This window comes from Leptodactylus fuscus, chromosome 4 (genome assembly GCF_031893055.1).
Source record: "Leptodactylus fuscus isolate aLepFus1 chromosome 4, aLepFus1.hap2, whole genome shotgun sequence".
Classification (NCBI taxonomy): Eukaryota; Metazoa; Chordata; class Amphibia; order Anura; family Leptodactylidae; genus Leptodactylus; species Leptodactylus fuscus.
In genome coordinates, this window is record NC_134268.1 from 47,753,416 (window position 1) to 47,779,134 (window position 25,719).

The following is a 25,719-nucleotide window of genomic DNA, read 5'->3' on the forward strand; positions in this document are numbered from 1 at the left end:
TCTGACCTCTCAGTCTGATTCTGGCTCTGACCTCTCATACTGATTCTGGCTCTGACCTCTCATACTGATTCTGGCTCTGATCTCTCAGACTGATTTTGGCTCTGACCTCTCAGACTGATTCTGGGTCCGACCTCTCATACTGATTCTGGCACTGATCTCTCATACTGATTCTGGCTCTGACATCGCAAATATATGCGCTCATGCGGGTGTCCCATATATATGTGCTCATGTATGTATGTATATATATATATATATATATATATATATATGCGCTCGCATATATATGGCACACCTGCGCACATGTGCGCGCGCATTTTTTTGGGACACCCTTTATATATATATATGCATATATTTATATATATATAAATATACGCGGGTGTCGCTCTGGCTCTGACCACTCAGACTGATTCTGGCTCTGACCTCTCATACTGATTCTGGTTCTGTCTTCTCATACTAATTCTTGATCTGACCTCTCAGTCTGATTCTGGCTCTGACCTCTCATACTGATTCCGGCTCTGACCTCTCATACTGATTCCAGTTCTGACCTTTCATACTGCTTCTGGCTCTAAACTCTCATACCGATTCTGGCTCTGACCTCTCAGACTGATTCTGGCTCTGACCTCTCATACTAATTCTGGCTCTGACCTCTCAGTCTTATTCTGGCTCTTACCTCTCATACTGATTCTGGCTCTGACTACTCAGACTGATTCTGGCTCTGACCTCTCAAACTGATTCTGGCTCTGACCTCTCATACTGATTCTGGCTCTGACCTCTCATACTGATTCTGGCTCTGACCTCTCATACTGATTCTGGCTCTGACCTCACAGACTGATTCTGGCTCTGACCTCACAGACTGATTCTCGCTCTTACCTCTCATACTGATTCCAGTTCTGACCTTTCATACTGATTCTGGCTCTGACCTCTCATACCGATTCTGGCTCTGATCTCTCAGACTGATTCTGGCTCTGATCTGTCATACTAATTCTGGCTCTGACCTCTCAGTCTGATTCTGGCTCTGACCTCTCATACTGATTCTGGCTCTGACCTCTCATACTGATTCTGGCTCTGACCTCTCATACTGATTCTTGCTCTGTCCTCTCAGTCTGGTTCTGGCTCTGACCTCTCAGTCTGATTCTGGTTCTGACCTCTCATACTGATTCCAGTTCTGACCTTTCATACTGCTTCTGGCTCTGACCTCTCATACCGATTCTGGCTCTGAGCTCTCAGACTGATTCTGGCTCTGACCTCTCATACTGATTCTGGCTCTGACCTCTCATACTGATTCTGGCTCTGACCTCTCAGACTGATTCTGGCTCCAACCTCTCATACTGATTCTGGCACTGATCTCTCATACTGATTCTGGCTCTGACATCGCAAATATATGCGCTCATGCGGGTGTTCCATATATATATGTGCTCATGTATGTATGTATGTATATATATATGCGCTCGCATATATATGGGACACCTGCGCACATGTGCACGCGCATTTTTTTGGGACACCCTCTATATATATGCATATATTTATATATATATAAATATACGCGGGTGTCACTCTGGCTCTGACCTCTCAGACTGATTCTGGCTCTGACCTCTCATACTGATTCTGGTTCTGTCTTCTCATACTAATTCTTGATCTGACCTCTCATACTGATTCCGGCTCTGACCTCTCATACTGATTCCAGTTCTGACCTTTCATACTGCTTCTGGCTCTAAACTCTCATACCGATTCTGGCTCTGACCTCTCAGACTAATTCTGGCTCTGACCTCTCAGTCTTATTCTGGCTCTTACCTCTCATACTGATTCTGGCTCTGACTACTCAGACTGTTTCTGGCTCTGACCTCTCAAACTGATTCTGGCTCTGACCTCTCATACTGATTCTGGCTCTGACCTCTCATACTGATTCTGGCTCTGATCTCTCATACTGATTCTGGCTCTGACCTCACAGACTGATTCTGGCTCTGACCTCACAGACTGATTCTCGCTCTGACCTCTCATACTGATTCCAGTTCTGACCTTTCATACTGATTCTGGCTCTGACCTCTCATACCGATTCTGGCTCTGATCTCTCAGACTGATTCTGGCTCTGATCTGTCATACTAATTCTGGCTCTGACCTCTCAGTCTGATTCTGGCTCTGACCTCTCATACTGATTCTGGCTCTGACCTCTCATACTGATTCTGGCTCTGACCTCTCACACTGATTCTTGCTCTGTCCTCTCAGTCTGATTCTGGCTCTGACCTCTCAGTCTGATTCTGGTTCTGACCTCTCATACTGATTCCGGCTCTGACCTCTCATACTGATTCTGGCTCTGACCTCTCATACTGATTCTGGCTCTGACCTCTCATACTGATTCTGGCTCTGACCTCACAGACTGATTCTGGCTCTGACCTCACAGACTGATTCTCGCTCTGACCTCTCATACTGATTCCAGTTCTGACCTTTCATACTGCTTCTGGCTCTGACCTCTCATACTGATTCTGGCTCTGATCTGTCATACTAATTCTGGCTCTGACCTCTCAGTCTCATTCTGGCTCTGACCTCTCATACTGATTCTGGCTCTGACCTCTCACACTGATTCTTGCTCTGACCTCTCAGTCTGATTCTGGCTCTGACCTCTCAGTCTGATTCTCGCTCTGACCTCTCATACTGATTCCAGTTCTGACCTTTCATACTGCTTCTGACTCTGACCTCTCAGACTGATTCTGGCTCTGATCTGTCATACTAATTCTGGCTCTGACCTCTCAGTCTGATTCTGGCTCTGACCTATCATACTGATTCTGGCTCTGACCTGTCATACTGATTCTGGCTCTGACCTCACACTGATTCTTGCTCTGTCCTCTCAGTCTGATTCTGGCTCTGACCTCTCAGTCTGATTCTGGCTCTGATCTCTCAGACTGATTTTGGCTCTGACCTCTCATACTGATTCTGGCACTGATCTCTCATACTGATTCTGGCTCTGACATCGCAAATATATGCGCTCATGCGGGTGTCCCATATATATGTGCTCATGTATGTATATATATATATATATATATATATATGCGCTCGCATACATATGGGACACCTGCGCACATGTGCGCGCGCATTTTTTTGGGACACCCTCTATATATATGCATATATTTATATATATATAAATATACGCGGGTGTCGCTCTGGCTTTGACCACTCAGACTGATTCTGGCTCTGACCTCTCATACTGATTCTGATTCTGTCTTCTCATACTAATTCTTGATCTGACCTCTCAGTCTGATTCTGGCTCTGACCTCTCATACTGATTCTGGCTCTGACCTCTCAGACTGTTTCTGGCTCTGAACTCACATACAGATTCCGGCTCTGACCTCTCATACTGATTCCAGTTCTGACCTTTCATACTGCTTCTGGCTCTAAACTCTCATACGGATTCTGGCTCTGACCTCTCATACTGATTCTGGCTCTGACCTCTCAAACTGATTCTGGCTCTGACCTCTCATACTGATTCTGGCTCTGACCTCTCATACTGATTCTGTCTCTGACCTCTCAAACTGATTCTGGCTCTGACCTCTTATACTGATTCTGGCTCTGACTACTCAGACTGATTCCGGGCTCTGACCTCTCATACTGATTCTGTCTCTGACCTCTCATACTGATTCTGGCTCTGACCTCTCATACTGATTCCGGCTCTGACCTCACAGACTGATTCTGGCTCTGACCTCACAGACTGATTCTCGCTCTGACCTCTCATACCGATTCCAGTTCTGACCTTTCATACTGATTCTGGCTCTGACCTCTCATACCGATTCTGGCTCTGATCTCTCAGACTGATTATGGCTCTGATCTGTCATACTAATTCTGGCTCTGACCTCTCAGTCTGATTCTGGCTCTGACCTCTCATACTGATTCTGGCTCTGACCTCTCATACTGATTCTGGCTCTGACCTCTCATACTGAATCTTGCTCTGTCCTCTCAGACTGATTCTGGTTCTGTCTTCTCATACTAATTCTTGATCTGACCTCTCAGTCTGATTCTGGCTCTGACCTCTCATACTGATTCTGGCTCTGACCTCTCAGACTGTTTCTGGCTTTGACCTCTCATACTGATTCTGGCTCTGACCTCTCATACTGATTCTGGCTCTGACCTTTCAGACTGATTCTGGCTCTGACCTCTCATACTCATTCTGGCTCTGACCTCTCAGACTGATTCTGGCTCTGACCTCTCAGTCTGATTCTGGCTCTGACCTCTCAGACTGATTCTGGCTCTGTCGTCTAATACTACTTATGGCTCTGACTTCTTAGACTGATTCTGGCTCTGAACTCTCAGACCGATTCTGGCTCTGACCTCTCAGACTGATTCTGGCTCTGACCTCTCATACTGATTCTGGTTCTGACCTCTCATACTAATTCTTGCTCTGACCTCTCAGTCTGATTCTGGCTCTGACCTCTCATACTGATTCTGGCTCTGACCTCTCAGACTGATTCTGGCTCTGAACTCTCATACTGATTCCGGCTCTGACCTCTCATACTGATTCCAGTTCTGACCTTTCATACTGCTTCTGGCTCTAAACTCTCATACCGATTCTGGCTCTGACCTCTCAGACTGATTCTGTCTCTGACCTCTCATACTGATTCTGGCTTTGACCTCTCACACTGATTCTGGCTCTGACCTCACAGACTGATTCTGGCTCTGACCTCACAGACTGATTCTCGCTCTGACCTCTCATACTGATTCCAGTTCTGACCTTTCATACTGCTTCTGGCTCTGACCTCTCAGACTGATTCTGGCTCTGATCTGTCATACTAATTCTGGCTCTGACCTCTCAGTCTGATTCTGGCTCTGACCTATCATACTGATTCTGGCTCTGACCTCTCACACTGATTCTTGCTCTGTCCTCTCAGTCTGATTCTGGCTCTGACCTCTCAGTCTGATTCTGGCTCTGACCTCTCATACTGATTCTGGCTCTGACCTCTCATACTGATTCTGGCTCTGATCTCTCAGACTGATTTTGGCTCTGACCTCTCAGACTGATTCTGGGTCCGACCTCTCATACTGATTCTGGCACTGATCTCTCATACTGATTCTGGCTCTGACATCGCAAATATATGCGCTCATGCGGGTGTCCCATATATATGTGCTCATGTATGTATGTATATATATATATATATATATATATATATATATATGCGCTCGCATATATATGGCACACCTGCGCACATGTGCGCGCGCATTTTTTTGGGACACCCTTTATATATATATGCATATATTTATATATATATAAATATACGCGGGTGTCGCTCTGGCTCTGACCACTCAGACTGATTCTGGCTCTGACCTCTCATACTGATTCTGGTTCTGTCTTCTCATACTAATTCTTGATCTGACCTCTCAGTCTGATTCTGGCTCTGACCTCTCATACTGATTCCGGCTCTGACCTCTCATACTGATTCCAGTTCTGACCTTTCATACTGCTTCTGGCTCTAAACTCTCATACCGATTCTGGCTCTGACCTCTCAGACTGATTCTGGCTCTGACCTCTCATACTAATTCTGGCTCTGACCTCTCAGTCTTATTCTGGCTCTTACCTCTCATACTGATTCTGGCTCTGACTACTCAGACTGATTCTGGCTCTGACCTCTCAAACTGATTCTGGCTCTGACCTCTCATACTGATTCTGGCTCTGACCTCTCATACTGATTCTGGCTCTGACCTCTCATACTGATTCTGGCTCTGACCTCACAGACTGATTCTGGCTCTGACCTCACAGACTGATTCTCGCTCTTACCTCTCATACTGATTCCAGTTCTGACCTTTCATACTGATTCTGGCTCTGACCTCTCATACCGATTCTGGCTCTGATCTCTCAGACTGATTCTGGCTCTGATCTGTCATACTAATTCTGGCTCTGACCTCTCAGTCTGATTCTGGCTCTGACCTCTCATACTGATTCTGGCTCTGACCTCTCATACTGATTCTGGCTCTGACCTCTCATACTGATTCTTGCTCTGTCCTCTCAGTCTGGTTCTGGCTCTGACCTCTCAGTCTGATTCTGGTTCTGACCTCTCATACTGATTCTGGCTCTGACCTCTCATACTGATTCTGGCTCTGACCTCTCATACTGATTCTGGCTCTGACCTCTCATACTGATTCTGGCTCTGACCTCACAGACTGATTCTCGCTCTGACCTCTCATACTGATTCCAGTTCTGACCTTTCATACTGCTTCTGGCTCTGACCTCTCATACCGATTCTGGCTCTGACCTCTCATACTGATTCTGGCTCTGATCTGTCATACTAATTCTGGCTTTGACCTCTCAGTCTGATTCTGGCTCTGACCTCTCATACTGATTCTGGCTCTGACCTCTCACACTGATTCTTGCTCTGACCTCTCAGTCTGGTTCTGGCTCTGACCTCTCAGTCTGATTCTGGCTCTGACCTCTCATAATGATTCTGGCTCTGACCTCTCATACTGATTCTGGCTCTGAGCTCTCAGACTGATTCTGGCTCTGACCTCTCATACTGATTCTGGCTCTGACCTCTCATACTGATTCTGGCTCTGACCTCTCAGACTGATTCTGGCTCCAACCTCTCATACTGATTCTGGCACTGATCTCTCATACTGATTCTGGCTCTGACATCGCAAATATATGCGCTCATGCGGGTGTTCCATATATATATGTGCTCATGTATGTATGTATGTATATATATATGCGCTCGCATATATATGGGACACCTGCGCACATGTGCACGCGCATTTTTTTGGGACACCCTCTATATATATGCATATATTTATATATATATAAATATACGCGGGTGTCACTCTGGCTCTGACCTCTCAGACTGATTCTGGCTCTGACCTCTCATACTGATTCTGGTTCTGTCTTCTCATACTAATTCTTGATCTGACCTCTCAGTCTGATTCTGGCTCTGACCTCTCATACTGATTCTGGCTCTGAACTCTCATACTGATTCCGGCTCTGACCTCTCATACTGATTCCAGTTCTGACCTTTCATACTGCTTCTGGCTCTAAACTCTCATACCGATTCTGGCTCTGACCTCTCAGACTAATTCTGGCTCTGACCTCTCAGTCTTATTCTGGCTCTTACCTCTCATACTGATTCTGGCTCTGACTACTCAGACTGTTTCTGGCTCTGACCTCTCAAACTGATTCTGGCTCTGACCTCTCATACTGATTCTGGCTCTGACCTCTCATACTGATTCTGGCTCTGATCTCTCATACTGATTCTGGCTCTGACCTCACAGACTGATTCTGGCTCTGACCTCACAGACTGATTCTCGCTCTGACCTCTCATACTGATTCCAGTTCTGACCTTTCATACTGATTCTGGCTCTGACCTCTCATACCGATTCTGGCTCTGATCTCTCAGACTGATTCTGGCTCTGATCTGTCATACTAATTCTGGCTCTGACCTCTCAGTCTGATTCTGGCTCTGACCTCTCATACTGATTCTGGCTCTGACCTCTCATACTGATTCTGGCTCTGACCTCTCACACTGATTCTTGCTCTGTCCTCTCAGTCTGATTCTGGCTCTGACCTCTCAGTCTGATTCTGGTTCTGACCTCTCATACTGATTCCGGCTCTGACCTCTCATACTGATTCTGGCTCTGACCTCTCATACTGATTCTGGCTCTGACCTCTCATACTGATTCTGGCTCTGACCTCACAGACTGATTCTGGCTCTGACCTCACAGACTGATTCTCGCTCTGACCTCTCATACTGATTCCAGTTCTGACCTTTCATACTGCTTCTGGCTCTGACCTCTCATACTGATTCTGGCTCTGATCTGTCATACTAATTCTGGCTCTGACCTCTCAGTCTCATTCTGGCTCTGACCTCTCATACTGATTCTGGCTCTGACCTCTCACACTGATTCTTGCTCTGACCTCTCAGTCTGATTCTGGCTCTGACCTCTCAGTCTGATTCTCGCTCTGACCTCTCATACTGATTCCAGTTCTGACCTTTCATACTGCTTCTGACTCTGACCTCTCAGACTGATTCTGGCTCTGATCTGTCATACTAATTCTGGCTCTGACCTCTCAGTCTGATTCTGGCTCTGACCTATCATACTGATTCTGGCTCTGACCTGTCATACTGATTCTGGCTCTGACCTCACACTGATTCTTGCTCTGTCCTCTCAGTCTGATTCTGGCTCTGACCTCTCAGTCTGATTCTGGCTCTGATCTCTCAGACTGATTTTGGCTCTGACCTCTCATACTGATTCTGGCACTGATCTCTCATACTGATTCTGGCTCTGACATCGCAAATATATGCGCTCATGCGGGTGTCCCATATATATGTGCTCATGTATGTATATATATATATATATATATATATATATGCGCTCGCATACATATGGGACACCTGCGCACATGTGCGCGCGCATTTTTTTGGGACACCCTCTATATATATGCATATATTTATATATATATAAATATACGCGGGTGTCGCTCTGGCTTTGACCACTCAGACTGATTCTGGCTCTGACCTCTCATACTGATTCTGATTCTGTCTTCTCATACTAATTCTTGATCTGACCTCTCAGTCTGATTCTGGCTCTGACCTCTCATACTGATTCTGGCTCTGACCTCTCAGACTGTTTCTGGCTCTGAACTCACATACAGATTCCGGCTCTGACCTCTCATACTGATTCCAGTTCTGACCTTTCATACTGCTTCTGGCTCTAAACTCTCATACGGATTCTGGCTCTGACCTCTCATACTGATTCTGGCTCTGACCTCTCAAACTGATTCTGGCTCTGACCTCTCATACTGATTCTGGCTCTGACCTCTCATACTGATTCTGTCTCTGACCTCTCAAACTGATTCTGGCTCTGACCTCTTATACTGATTCTGGCTCTGACTACTCAGACTGATTCCGGGCTCTGACCTCTCATACTGATTCTGTCTCTGACCTCTCATACTGATTCTGGCTCTGACCTCTCATACTGATTCCGGCTCTGACCTCACAGACTGATTCTGGCTCTGACCTCACAGACTGATTCTCGCTCTGACCTCTCATACCGATTCCAGTTCTGACCTTTCATACTGATTCTGGCTCTGACCTCTCATACCGATTCTGGCTCTGATCTCTCAGACTGATTATGGCTCTGATCTGTCATACTAATTCTGGCTCTGACCTCTCAGTCTGATTCTGGCTCTGACCTCTCATACTGATTCTGGCTCTGACCTCTCATACTGATTCTGGCTCTGACCTCTCATACTGAATCTTGCTCTGTCCTCTCAGACTGATTCTGGTTCTGTCTTCTCATACTAATTCTTGATCTGACCTCTCAGTCTGATTCTGGCTCTGACCTCTCATACTGATTCTGGCTCTGACCTCTCAGACTGTTTCTGGCTTTGACCTCTCATACTGATTCTGGCTCTGACCTCTCATACTGATTCTGGCTCTGACCTTTCAGACTGATTCTGGCTCTGACCTCTCATACTCATTCTGGCTCTGACCTCTCAGACTGATTCTGGCTCTGACCTCTCAGTCTGATTCTGGCTCTGACCTCTCAGACTGATTCTGGCTCTGTCGTCTAATACTACTTATGGCTCTGACTTCTTAGACTGATTCTGGCTCTGAACTCTCAGACCGATTCTGGCTCTGACCTCTCAGACTGATTCTGGCTCTGACCTCTCATACTGATTCTGGTTCTGACCTCTCATACTAATTCTTGCTCTGACCTCTCAGTCTGATTCTGGCTCTGACCTCTCATACTGATTCTGGCTCTGACCTCTCAGACTGATTCTGGCTCTGAACTCTCATACTGATTCCGGCTCTGACCTCTCATACTGATTCCAGTTCTGACCTTTCATACTGCTTCTGGCTCTAAACTCTCATACCGATTCTGGCTCTGACCTCTCAGACTGATTCTGTCTCTGACCTCTCATACTGATTCTGGCTTTGACCTCTCACACTGATTCTGGCTCTGACCTCACAGACTGATTCTGGCTCTGACCTCACAGACTGATTCTCGCTCTGACCTCTCATACTGATTCCAGTTCTGACCTTTCATACTGCTTCTGGCTCTGACCTCTCAGACTGATTCTGGCTCTGATCTGTCATACTAATTCTGGCTCTGACCTCTCAGTCTGATTCTGGCTCTGACCTATCATACTGATTCTGGCTCTGACCTCTCACACTGATTCTTGCTCTGTCCTCTCAGTCTGATTCTGGCTCTGACCTCTCAGTCTGATTCTGGCTCTGACCTCTCATACTGATTCTGGCTCTGACCTCTCATACTGATTCTGGCTCTGATCTCTCAGACTGATTTTGGCTCTGACCTCTCAGACTGATTCTGGGTCCGACCTCTCATACTGATTCTGGCACTGATCTCTCATACTGATTCTGGCTCTGACATCGCAAATATATGCGCTCATGCGGGTGTCCCATATATATGTGCTCATGTATGTATGTATATATATATATATATATATATATATATGCGCTCGCATATATATGGCACACCTGCGCACATGTGCGCGCGCATTTTTTTGGGACACCCTTTATATATATATGCATATATTTATATATATATAAATATACGCGGGTGTCGCTCTGGCTCTGACCACTCAGACTGATTCTGGCTCTGACCTCTCATACTGATTCTGGTTCTGTCTTCTCATACTAATTCTTGATCTGACCTCTCAGTCTGATTCTGGCTCTGACCTCTCATACTGATTCCGGCTCTGACCTCTCATACTGATTCCAGTTCTGACCTTTCATACTGCTTCTGGCTCTAAACTCTCATACCGATTCTGGCTCTGACCTCTCAGACTGATTCTGGCTCTGACCTCTCATACTAATTCTGGCTCTGACCTCTCAGTCTTATTCTGGCTCTTACCTCTCATACTGATTCTGGCTCTGACTACTCAGACTGATTCTGGCTCTGACCTCTCAAACTGATTCTGGCTCTGACCTCTCATACTGATTCTGGCTCTGACCTCTCATACTGATTCTGGCTCTGACCTCTCATACTGATTCTGGCTCTGACCTCACAGACTGATTCTGGCTCTGACCTCACAGACTGATTCTCGCTCTTACCTCTCATACTGATTCCAGTTCTGACCTTTCATACTAATTCTGGCTCTGACCTCTCATACCGATTCTGGCTCTGATCTCTCAGACTGATTCTGGCTCTGATCTGTCATACTAATTCTGGCTCTGACCTCTCAGTCTGATTCTGGCTCTGACCTCTCATACTGATTCTGGCTCTGACCTCTCATACTGATTCTGGCTCTGACCTCTCATACTGATTCTTGCTCTGTCCTCTCAGTCTGGTTCTGGCTCTGACCTCTCAGTCTGATTCTGGTTCTGACCTCTCATACTGATTCCGGCTCTGACCTCTCATACTGATTCTGGCTCTGACCTCTCATACTGATTCTGGCTCTGACCTCTCATACTGATTCTGGCTCTGACCTCACAGACTGATTCTCGCTCTGACCTCTCATACTGATTCCAGTTCTGACCTTTCATACTGCTTCTGGCTCTGACCTCTCATACCGATTCTGGCTCTGACCTCTCATACTGATTCTGGCTCTGATCTGTCATACTAATTCTGGCTTTGACCTCTCAGTCTGATTCTGGCTCTGACCTCTCATACTGATTCTGGCTCTGACCTCTCACACTGATTCTTGCTCTGACCTCTCAGTCTGGTTCTGGCTCTGACCTCTCAGTCTGATTCTGGCTCTGACCTCTCATAATGATTCTGGCTCTGACCTCTCATACTGATTCTGGCTCTGAGCTCTCAGACTGATTCTGGCTCTGACCTCTCATACTGATTCTGGCTCTGACCTCTCATACTGATTCTGGCTCTGACCTCTCAGACTGATTCTGGCTCCAACCTCTCATACTGATTCTGGCACTGATCTCTCATACTGATTCTGGCTCTGACATCGCAAATATATGCGCTCATGCGGGTGTTCCATATATATATGTGCTCATGTATGTATGTATGTATATATATATGCGCTCGCATATATATGGGACACCTGCGCACATGTGCACGCGCATTTTTTTGGGACACCCTCTATATATATGCATATATTTATATATATATAAATATACGCGGGTGTCACTCTGGCTCTGACCTCTCAGACTGATTCTGGCTCTGACCTCTCATACTGATTCTGGTTCTGTCTTCTCATACTAATTCTTGATCTGACCTCTCAGTCTGATTCTGGCTCTGACCTCTCATACTGATTCTGGCTCTGAACTCTCATACTGATTCCGGCTCTGACCTCTCATACTGATTCCAGTTCTGACCTTTCATACTGCTTCTGGCTCTAAACTCTCATACCGATTCTGGCTCTGACCTCTCAGACTAATTCTGGCTCTGACCTCTCAGTCTTATTCTGGCTCTTACCTCTCATACTGATTCTGGCTCTGACTACTCAGACTGTTTCTGGCTCTGACCTCTCAAACTGATTCTGGCTCTGACCTCTCATACTGATTCTGGCTCTGACCTCTCATACTGATTCTGGCTCTGATCTCTCATACTGATTCTGGCTCTGACCTCACAGACTGATTCTGGCTCTGACCTCACAGACTGATTCTCGCTCTGACCTCTCATACTGATTCCAGTTCTGACCTTTCATACTGATTCTGGCTCTGACCTCTCATACCGATTCTGGCTCTGATCTCTCAGACTGATTCTGGCTCTGATCTGTCATACTAATTCTGGCTCTGACCTCTCAGTCTGATTCTGGCTCTGACCTCTCATACTGATTCTGGCTCTGACCTCTCATACTGATTCTGGCTCTGACCTCTCACACTGATTCTTGCTCTGTCCTCTCAGTCTGATTCTGGCTCTGACCTCTCAGTCTGATTCTGGTTCTGACCTCTCATACTGATTCCGGCTCTGACCTCTCATACTGATTCTGGCTCTGACCTCTCATACTGATTCTGGCTCTGACCTCTCATACTGATTCTGGCTCTGACCTCACAGACTGATTCTGGCTCTGACCTCACAGACTGATTCTCGCTCTGACCTCTCATACTGATTCCAGTTCTGACCTTTCATACTGCTTCTGGCTCTGACCTCTCATACTGATTCTGGCTCTGATCTGTCATACTAATTCTGGCTCTGACCTCTCAGTCTCATTCTGGCTCTGACCTCTCATACTGATTCTGGCTCTGACCTCTCACACTGATTCTTGCTCTGACCTCTCAGTCTGATTCTGGCTCTGACCTCTCAGTCTGATTCTCGCTCTGACCTCTCATACTGATTCCAGTTCTGACCTTTCATACTGCTTCTGACTCTGACCTCTCAGACTGATTCTGGCTCTGATCTGTCATACTAATTCTGGCTCTGACCTCTCAGTCTGATTCTGGCTCTGACCTATCATACTGATTCTGGCTCTGACCTGTCATACTGATTCTGGCTCTGACCTCACACTGATTCTTGCTCTGTCCTCTCAGTCTGATTCTGGCTCTGACCTCTCAGTCTGATTCTGGCTCTGATCTCTCAGACTGATTTTGGCTCTGACCTCTCATACTGATTCTGGCACTGATCTCTCATACTGATTCTGGCTCTGACATCGCAAATATATGCGCTCATGCGGGTGTCCCATATATATGTGCTCATGTATGTATATATATATATATATATATATATATATATATATATATATATATATGCGCTCGCATACATATGGGACACCTGCGCACATGTGCGCGCGCATTTTTTTGGGACACCCTCTATATATATGCATATATTTATATATATATAAATATACGCGGGTGTCGCTCTGGCTTTGACCACTCAGACTGATTCTGGCTCTGACCTCTCATACTGATTCTGATTCTGTCTTCTCATACTAATTCTTGATCTGACCTCTCAGTCTGATTCTGGCTCTGACCTCTCATACTGATTCTGGCTCTGACCTCTCAGACTGTTTCTGGCTCTGAACTCTCATACAGATTCCGGCTCTGACCTCTCATACTGATTCCAGTTCTGACCTTTCATACTGCTTCTGGCTCTAAACTCTCATACGGATTCTGGCTCTGACCTCTCATACTGATTCTGGCTCTGACCTCTCAAACTGATTCTGGCTCTGACCTCTCATACTGATTCTGGCTCTGACCTCTCATACTGATTCTGTCTCTGACCTCTCAAACTGATTCTGGCTCTGACCTCTTATACTGATTCTGGCTCTGACTACTCAGACTGATTCCGGGCTCTGACCTCTCATACTGATTCTGTCTCTGACCTCTCATACTGATTCTGGCTCTGACCTCTCATACTGATTCCGGCTCTGACCTCACAGACTGATTCTGGCTCTGACCTCACAGACTGATTCTCGCTCTGACCTCTCATACCGATTCCAGTTCTGACCTTTCATACTGATTCTGGCTCTGACCTCTCATACCGATTCTGGCTCTGATCTCTCAGACTGATTATGGCTCTGATCTGTCATACTAATTCTGGCTCTGACCTCTCAGTCTGATTCTGGCTCTGACCTCTCATACTGATTCTGGCTCTGACCTCTCATACTGATTCTGGCTCTGACCTCTCATACTGAATCTTGCTCTGTCCTCTCAGTCTGATTCTGGCTCTGACCTCTCAGTCTGATTCTGGTTCTGACCTCTCATACTGATTCCGGCTCTGACCTCTCATTCTGATTCTGGCTCTGACCTCTCATACTGATTCTGGCTCTGACCTCTCATACTGATTCTGGCTCTGACCTCACAGACTGATTCTGGCTCTGACCTCACAGACTGATTCTCGCTCTGACCTCTCATACTGATTCCAGTTCTGACCTTTCATACTGCTTCTGGCTCTGACCTCTCATACCGATTCTGGCTCTGACCTCTCATACTGATTCTTGCTCTGACCTCTCATTCTGATTCTGGCTCTGACCTCTCAGTCTAATTCTGGCTCTGACCTCTCAGTCTGATTCTGGCTCTGACCTCTCATACTGATTCTGGCTCTGAGCTCTCATACTGATTCTGGCTCTGACCTCTCATACTGATTCTGGCTCTGACCTCTCATACTGATTCTGGCTCTGAGCTCTCAGACTTATTCTGGCTCTGACCTCTCATACTGATTCTGGCTCTGACCTCTCATACTGATTCTGGCTCTGACCTCTCAGACTGATTCTGGCTCCAACCTCTCATACTGATTCTGGCTCTGACCTCACAGACTGATTCTCGCTCTGACCTCTCATACTGATTCCAGTTCTGACCTTTCATACTGATTCTGGCTCTGACCTCTCATACCGATTCTGGCTCTGATCTCTCAGACTGATTCTGGCTCTGATCTGTCATACTAATTCTGGCTCTGACCTCTCAGTCTGATTCTGGCTCTGACCTCTCATACTGATTCTGGCTCTGACCTCTCATACTGATTCTGGCTCTGACCTCTCATACTGATTCTTGCTCTGTCCTCTCAGTCTGATTCTGGCTCTGACCTCTCAGTCTGATTCTGGTTCTGACCTCTCATACTGATTCCGGCTCTGACCTCTCATTCTGATTCTGGCTCTGACCTCTCATACTGATTCTGGCTCTGACCTCTCATACTGATTCTGGCTCTGACCTCACAGACTGATTCTGGCTCTGACCTCACAGACTGATTCTCGCTCTGACCTCTCATACTGATTCCAGTTCTGACCTTTCATACTGATTCTGGCTCTGACCTCTCATACCGATTCTGGCTCTGATCTCTCAGACTGATTCTGGCTCTGATCTGTCATACTAATTCTGGCTCTGACCTCTCAGTCTGATTCTGGCTCTGACCTCTCATACTGATTCTGGCTCTGACCTCTCATACTGATTCTGGCTCTGACCTCTCATACTGATTCTTGCTCTGTCCTCTCAGTCTGATTCTGGCTCTGACCTCTCAGTCTGATTCTGGTTCTGACCTCTCATACTGATTCCGGCTCTGACCTCTCATTCTGATTCTGGCTCTGACCTCTCATACTGATTCTGGCTCTGACCTCTCATACTGATTCTGGCTCTGACCTCACAGACTGATTCTGGCTCTGACCTCACAGACTGATTCTCGCTCTGACCTCTCATACTGATTCCAGTTCTGACCTTTCATACTGCTTCTGGCTCTGACCTCTCATACCGATTCTGGCTCTGACCTCTCATACTGATTCTTGCTCTGACCTCTCATTCTGATTCTGGCTCTGACCTCTCAGTCTGATTCTGGCTCTGACCTCTCAGTCTGATTCTGGCTCTGACCTCTCATACTGATTCTGGCTCTGAGCTCTCATACTGATTCTGGCTCTGACCTCTCATACTGATTCTGGCTCTGACCTCTCATACTGATTCTGGCTCTGACCTCTCAGACTGATTCTGGCTCCGACCTCTCATACTGATTCTGGCACTGATCTCTCATACTGATTCTTGCTCTGACCTCTCAGTCTGATTCTGGCTCTGACCTCTCAGTCTGATTCTGGCTCTGACCTCTCATACTGATTCTGGCTCTGAGCTCTCAGACTTATTCTGGCTCTGACCTCTCATACTGATTCTGGCTCTGACCTCTCATACTGATTCTGGCTCTGACCTCTCATACTGATTCTGGCACTGATCTCTCATACTGATTCTGGCTCTGACCTCTCATACTGATTCCGGCTCTGAACTCTCATACTGCTTCTGGCTCTAACCTCTCATACCGATTCTGGCTCTGACCTCTCAGACTGATTCTGGCTCTGACCTCTCAGACTGATTCTGGCTCTGACCTCTCATACTGATTCTGGCTCTGACCTCTCATACTGCTTTTGGCTTTGACCTCTCAGACTGATTCCGGCTCTGACCTCTCAGACTGATTCTGGCTCTGACCTATCATACTGATTCTGGCTCTGACCTCTCATACTGATTCTGGCTCTGACCTCTCATACTGATTCTGGCTCTGACCTCTCATACTGATTCTGGCTTTGACCTCTCATACTGATTCTGGCTCTGACCTCTCATACTGATTCTGGCTCTGACCTTTCAGACTGATTCTGGCTCTGACCTCTCATACTCATTCTGGCTCTGACCTCTCAGACTGATTCTGGCTCTGACCTCTCAGTCTGATTCTGGCTCTGACCTCTCAGACTGATTCTGGCTCTGTCGTCTAATACTACTTATGGCTCTGACTTCTCAGACTGATTCTGGCTCTGAACTCTCAGACCGATTCTGGCTCTGACCTCTCAGACTGATTCTGGCTCTGACCTCTCATACTGATTCTGGTTCTGACCTCTCATACTAATTCTTGCTCTGTCCTCTCAGTCTGATTCTGGCTCTGACCTCTCAGACTGATTCTGGCTCTGAACTCTCATACTGATTCCGGCTCTGACCTCTCATACTGATTCCAGTTCTGACCTTTCATACTGCTTCTGGCTCTATACTCTCATACCGATTCTGGCTCTGACCTCTCAGACTGATTCTGTCTCTGACCTCTCATACTGATTCTGGCTTTGACCTCTCATACTGATTCTGGCTCTGACCTCACAGACTGATTCTGGCTCTGACCTCACAGACTGATTCTCGCTCTGACCTCTCATACTGATTCCAGTTCTGACCTTTCATACTGCTTCTGGCTCTGACCTCTCAGACTGATTCTGGCTCTGATCTGTCATACTAATTCTGGCTCTGACCTCTCAGTCTGATTCTGGCTCTGACCTATCATACTGATTCTGGCTCTGACCTCTCATACTGATTCTGGCTCTGACCTCTCACACTGATTCTTGCTCTGTCCTCTCAGTCTGATTCTGGCTCTGACCTCTCAGTCTGATTCTGGCTCTGACCTCTCATACTGATTCTGGCTCTGACCTCTCATACTGATTCTGGCTCTGAGCTCTCAGACTGATTCTGGCTCTGACCTCTCATACTGATTCTGGCTCTGATCTCTCAGACTGATTTTGGCTCTGACCTCTCATACTGATTCTGGCACTGATCTCTCATACTGATTCTGGCTCTGACATCGCAAATATATGCGCTCATGCGGGTGTCCCATATATATGTGCTCATGTATGTATATATATATATATATATATATATATATATATGCGCTCTCATATATATGGGACACCTGCGCACATGTGCGCGCGCATTTTTTTGGGACACCCTCTATATATATGCATATATTTATAAATATATAAATATACACGGGTGTCGCTCTGGCTCTGACCACTCAGACTGATTCTGGCTCTGACCTCTCATACTGATTCTGGTTCTGTCTTCTCATACTAATTCTTGATCTGACCTCTCAGTCTGATTCTGGCTCTGACCTCTCAGACTGTTTCTGGCTCTGAACTCTCATACTGATTCCGGCTCTGACCTCTCATACTGATTCCAGTTCTGACCTTTCATACTGCTTCTGGCTCTAAACTCTCATACCGATTCTGGCTCTGACCTCTCAGACTGATTCTGGCTCTGACCTCTCATACTAATTCTGGCTCTGACCTCTCAGTCTTATTCTGGCTCTTACCTCTCATACTGATTCTGGCTCTGACTACTCAGACTGATTCTGGCTCTGACCTCTCAAACTGATTCTGGCTCTGACCTCTCATACTGATTCTGGCTCTGACCTCTCATACTGATTCTGGCTCTGACCTCTCATACTGATTCTGGCTCTGACCTCACAGACTGATTCTGGCTCTGACCTCACAGACTGATTCTCGCTCTGACCTCTCATACCGATTCTGGCTCTGATCTCTCAGACTGATTCTGGCTCTGATCTGTCATACTAATTCTGGCTCTGACCTCTCAGTCTGATTCTGGCTCTGACCTCTCATACTGATTCTGGCTCTGACCTCTCATACTGATTCTGGCTCTGACCTCTCATACTGATTCTTGCTCTGTCCTCTCTGTCTGATTCTGGCTCTGACCTCTCAGTCTGATTCTGGTTCTGACCTCTCATACTGATTCCGGCTCTGACCTCTCATACTGATTCTGGCTCTGACCTCTCATACTTATTCTGGTTCTGACCTCTCATACTGATTCTGGCTCTGACCTCACAGACTGATTCTCGCTCTGACCTCTCATACTGATTCCAGTTCTGACCTTTCATACTGCTTCTGGCTCTGACCTCTCATACCGATTCTGGCTCTGACCTCTCATACTGATTCTGGCTCTGATCTGTCATACTAATTCTGGCTTTGACCTCTCAGTCTGATTCTGGCTCTGACCTCTCATACTGATTCTGGCTCTGACCTCTCACACTGATTCTTGCTCTGACCTCTCAGTCTGATTCTGGCTCTGACCTCTCAGTCTGATACTGGCTCTGACCTCTCAGTCTGATTCTGGCTCTGACCTCTCATACTGATTCTGGCTCTGAGCTCTCAGACTGATTCTGGCTCTGACCTCTCATACTGATTCTGGCTCTGACCTCTCATACTGATTCTGGCTCTGACCTCTCAGACTGATTCTGGCTCCAACCTCTCATACTGATTCTGGCACTGATCTCTCATACTGATTCTTGCTCTGACCTCTCATACTGATTCTGGCTCTGACATCGCAAATATATGCGCTCATGCGGGTGTTCCATATATATATGTGCTCATGTATGTATGTATGTATGTATATATATATGCGCTCGCATATATATGGGACACCTGCGCACATGTGCACGCGCATTTTTTTGGGACACCCTCTATATATATGCATATGTTTATATATATATAAATATACGCGGGTGTCGCTCTGGCTCTGACCTCTCAGACTGATTCTGGTTCTGTCTTCTCATACTAATTCTTGATCTGACCTCTCAGTCTGATTCTGGCTCTGACCTCTCATACTGATTCTGGCTCTGACCTCTCAGACTGTTTCTGGCTTTGACCTCTCATACTGATTCTGGCTCTGACCTCTCATACTGATTCTGGCTCTGACCTTTCAGACTGATTCTGGCTCTTACCTCTCATACTCATTCTGGCTCTGACCTCTCAGACTGATTCTGGCTCTGACCTCTCAGTCTGATTCTGGCTCTGACCTCTCAGACTGATTCTGGCTCTGTCGTCTAATACTACTTATGGCTCTGACTTCTTAGACTGATTCTGGCTCTGAACTCTCAGACCGATTCTGGCTCTGACCTCTCAGACTGATTCTGGCTCTGACCTCTCATACTAATTCTTGCTCTGACCTCTCAGTCTGATTCTGGCTCTGACCTCTCATACTGATTCTGGCTCTGACCTCTCAGACTGATTCTGGCTCTGAACTCTCATACTGATTCCGGCTCTGACCTCTCATACTGATTCCAGTTCTGACATTACATACTGCTTCTGGCTCTAAACTCTCATACCGATTCTGGCTCTGACCTCTCAGACTGATTCTGTCTCTGACCTCTCATACTGATTCTGGCTTTGACCTCTCACACTGATTCTGGCTCTGACCTCACAGACTGATTCTGGCTCTGACCTCACAGACTGATTCTCACTCTGACCTCTCATACTGATTCCAGTTCTGACCTTTCATACTGCTTCTGGCTCTGACCTCTCAGACTGATTCTGGCTCTGATCTGTCATACTAATTCTGGCTCTGACCTCTCAGTCTGATTCTGGCTCTGACCTATCATACTGATTCTGGCTCTGACCTCTCATACTGATTCTGGCTCTGACCTCTCACACTGATTCTTGCTCTGTCCTCTCAGTCTGATTCTGGCTCTGACCTCTCAGACTGATTCTGGGTCCGACCTCTCATACTGATTCTGGCACTGATCTCTCATACTGATTCTGGCTCTGACATCGCAAATATATGCGCTCATGCGGGTGTCCCATATATATGTGCTCATGTATGTATATATATATATATATGCGCTCGCATATATATGGCACACCTGCGCACATGTGCGCGCGCATTTTTTTGGGACACCCTTTATATATATGCATATATTTATATATATATAAATATACGCGGGTGTCGCTCTGGCTCTGACCACTCAGACTGATTCTGGCTCTGACCTCTCATACTGATTCTGGTTCTGTCTTCTCATACTAATTCTTGATCTGACCTCTCAGTCTGATTCTGGCTCTGACCTCTCATACTGATTCTGGCTCTGACCTCTCAGACTGTTTCTGGCTCTGAACTCTCATACTGATTCCGGCTCTGACCTCTCATACTGATTCCAGTTCTGACCTTTCATACTGCTTCTGGCTCTAAACTCTCATACCGATTCTGGCTCTGACCTCTCAGACTGATTCTGGCTCTGACCTCTCATACTAATTCTGGCTCTGACCTCTCAGTCTTATTCTGGCTCTTACCTCTCATACTGATTCTGGCTCTGACTACTCAGACTGATTCTGGCTCTGACCTCTCAAACTGATTCTGGCTCTGACCTCTCATACTGATTCTGGCTCTGACCTCTCATACTGATTCTGGCTCTGACCTCTCATACTGATTCTGGCTCTGACCTCACAGACTGATTCTGGCTCTGACCTCACAGACTGATTCTCGCTCTGACCTCTCATACTGATTCCAGTTCTGACCTTTCATACTGATTCTGGCTCTGACCTCTCATACCGATTCTGGCTCTGATCTCTCAGACTGATTCTGGCTCTGATCTGTCATACTGATTCTGGCTCTGACCTCTCATACTGATTCTGGCTCTGACCTCTCATACTGATTCTGGCTTTGACCTCTCATACTGATTCTTGCTCTGTCCTCTCAGTCTGGTTCTGGCTCTGACCTCTCAGTCTGATTCTGGTTCTGACCTCTCATACTGATTCCGGCTCTGACCTCTCATACTGATTCTGGCTCTGACCTCTCATACTGATTCTGGCTCTGACCTCTCATACTGATTCTGGCTCTGACCTCACAGACTGATTCTCGCTCTGACCTCTCATACTGATTCTGGCTCTGAGCTCTCAGACTGATTCTGGCTCTGACCTCTCATACTGATTCTGGCTCTGACCTCTCATACTGATTCTGGCTCTGACCTCTCAGACTGATTCTGGCTCCAACCTCTCATACTGATTCTGGCACTGATCTCTCATACTGATTCTTGCTCTGACCTCTCAGACTGATTCTGGCTCTGACCTCTCATAATGATTCTGGCTCTGACCTCTCATACTGATTCTGGCTCTGAGCTCTCAGACTGATTCTGGCTCTGACCTCTCATACTGATTCTGGCTCTGACCTCTCATACTGATTCTGGCTCTGACCTCTCAGACTGATTCTGGCTCTTACCTCTCATACTGATTCTGGCTCTGACCTCTCAGACTGATTCTGGCTCTGACCTCTCATACTGATTCCGGCTCTGACCTCTCATACTGATTCCAGTTCTGACCTTTCATACTGCTTCTGGCTCTAAACTCTCATACCAATTCTGGCTCTGACCTCTCAGACTGATTCTGGCTCTGACCTCTCATACTAATTCTGGCTCTGACCTCTCAGTCTTATTCTGGCTGTTACCTCTCATACTGATTCTGGCTCTGACTACTCAGACTGATTCTGGCTCTGACCTCTCAGACTGATTCTAGCTCTGAACTCTCATACTGATTCCGGCTCTGACCTCTCATACTGATTCCAGTTCTGACCTTTCATACTGCTTCTGGCTATAAACTCTCATACTGATTCTGGCTCTGACCTCTCAGACTGATTCTTGCTCTGACCTCTCATACTAATTCTGGCTCTGACCTCTCAGTCTTATTCTGGCTCTTACCTCTCATACTGATTCTGACTCTGACCTCTCAGACTGATTCTGGCTCTGACCTCTCATACTGATTCTGGCTCTGACCTATCATACTGATTCTGGCTCTGACCTCTCATACTGATTCTGGCTCTGACCTCTCATACTGATTCTGGCTCTTACCTCTCATACTGCTTCTGGCTCTGACCTCTCATACTGCTTCTGGCTCTGACCTCTCATACTGATTTTGGCTCTGACCTCTTATACTGATTCTGGCTCTTACCTCTCATACTGATTCTGGCTGTTACCTCTCATACTGCTTCTGGCTCTGACCTCTCATACTGATTCCGGCTCTGACCTCTCAGTCTGATTCCGGCTCTGACCTCTGAGTCTGATTCCGGCTCTGACCTCTGAGTCTGATTCCGGCTCTGACCTCTCAGACTTATTCTGGCTCTGACCTTTCAGTCTGATTCTGGCTCTGACCTCTCATACTGACTCTGACTCTGACCTCTCAGACTGATTCTTGCTCTGACCTCTCAGACTGATTCTGACTCTGACCTCTCAGTCTGATTCTGGCTCTGACCTCTCATACTGATTCCGGCTCTGACCTCTCATACTGCTTCTGGCTCTGACCTCTCAGACTGATTCTGGCTCTGAAATCTCATACTTCTGGCTCTGACCTCTCATACTGATTCCGGCTCTGACCTCTCAGCCTGATTCCGGCTCTGACCTCTCAGTCTGATTCCAGCTCTGACCTTTCAGACTGATTCTGGCTCCGACCTTTCAGTCTGATTCTGGCTCTGACATCTCATACTGATTCTTGCTCTGACCTCTCAGTCTGATTCTGGTTCTGACCTCTCATACTGATTCTGGCTCTGACCTCTCAGCCTGATTCCGGCTCTGTCCTCTCAGTCTGATTCCGGCTCTGACCTCTCAGACTGATTCTGGCTCTGACCTTTCATTCTGATTCTGGCTCTGACCTCTCAGTCTGATTCTGGTTCTGACCTCTCATACTGATTCTGGCTCTGACCTCTCATACTGCTTCTGGTTCTGACCTCTCATACCGATTCTGGCTCTGACCTCTCAGACTGATTCTGGCTCTGACCTCTCAGACTGATTCTGGCTCTGACTTCTCATACTTATTCTGGCTCTGACATCTCATACTGATTCTGGCTCTGTCCTCTCATAATGATTCTGGTTCTGACCTCTCATACTAATTCTTGCTCTGACCTCTCAGACTGATTCTGGCTCTGACTTCTCATACTTATTCTGGCTCTGACATCTCATACTGATTCTGGCTCTGACTTCTCATACTTATTCTGGCTCTGACTTCTCATACCGATTCTGGCTCTGACCTCTCAGACTGATTCTGGCTCTGAACTCTCATACTGATTCCGGCTCTGACCTCTCATACTGATTCCAGTTCTGACCTTTCATACTGCTTCTGGCTCTAAACTCTCATACCGATTCTGGCTCTGACCTCTCAGTCTGATTCTTGCTCTGTCCTCTCATACTAATTCTGGCTCTTACCTCTCAGTCTTATTCTGGCTCTTACCTCTCATACTGATTCTGGCTCTGACCTCTCAGACTGATTCTGGCTCTGACCTCTCAGACTGATTCTGGCACTGACCTCTCATACTAATTCTGGCTCTGACCTCTCAGTCTTATTCTGGCTCTTACCTCTCATACTGATTCTGGCTCTGATTACTCAGACTGATTCTGGCTCTGACCTCTCAGACTGATTCTGGCTCTGACCTCTCATACTAATTCTGGCTCTGACCTCTCAGTCTTATTCTTACTCTTACCTCTCATACTGGTTCTGGCTCTGACCTCTCAGACTGATTCTGGCTCAGAACTCTCATACTGATTCCGGCTCTGACCTCTCATACTGATTCCAGTTCTGACCTTTCATACTGCTTCTGGCTATAAACTCTCATACCGATTCTGGCTCTGACCTCTCAGACTGATTCTGGCTCTGACCTCTCAGACTGATTCTGGCTCTTACCTCTCATACTGATTCTGGCTCTGACTACTCAGACTGATTCTGGCTCTGTCCTCTCAGACTGATTCTGGCTCTGACCTCTCATACTGATTCTGGCTCTGACCTCTCATACTGATTCTGGCTCTTACCTCACATACTGATTCTGGCTCTGACCTCTCATACTGATTCTGGCTCTGACCTCTCATACTGATTCTGGCTCTTACCTCTCATACTGCTTCTGGCTCTGAACTCTCATACTGATTCCGGCTCTCACCTCTCAGTCTGATTCCGGCTCTGACCTTTGAGTCTGATTCTGGCTCTGACCTCTCAGACTGATTCTGGCTCTGACCTTTCAGTCTGATTCTGGCTCTGACCTTTCAGTCTGATTCTGGCTCTGACCTCTCATACTGATTCTGGCTCTGACCTCTCATACTGATTCTTGCTCTGACCTCTCAGACTGATTCTGGCTCTGACCTCTCAGTCTGATTCTGGCTCTGACCTCTCATACTGATTCCGGCTCTGACCTCTCATACTGCTTCTGGCTCTGACCTCTCAGACTGATTCTGGCTCTGACATCTAATACTTCTGGCTCTCACCTCTCATACTGATTCCGGCTCTGACCTCTCAGCCTGATTCCGGCTCTGACCTCTCAGTCTGATTCCGGCTCTGACCTCTCATACTGATTCTGGCTCTGACCTCTCATACTGATTCTGGCTCTGACCTCTCATACCGATTCTGTCTCTGACCTCTCAGACTGATTCTGGCTCTGACCTCTCAGACTGATTCTGGCTCTGACTTCTCATACTGATTCTGGCTCTGACCTCTCATACTGATTATGGCTCTGACCTCTCATACTGATTCTGGCTCTGACCTCTCATACCGATTCTGGCTCTGACCTCTCATACTGATTCTGGCTCTGATCTGTCATACTAATTCTGGCTCTGACCTCTCAGTCTGATTCTGGCTCTGACCTCTCATACTGATTCTGGCTCTGACCTCTCATACTGATTCTGGCTCTGACCTCTCACACTGATTCTTGCTCTGACCTCTCAGTCTGATTCTGACTCTGACCTCTCATAATGATTCTGGCTCTGACCTCTCATACTGATTCTGGCTCTGACATCTCAGACTGATTCTGGCTCTGACTTCTGATACTGATTCTGGCTCTGACATCTCATACTGCTTCT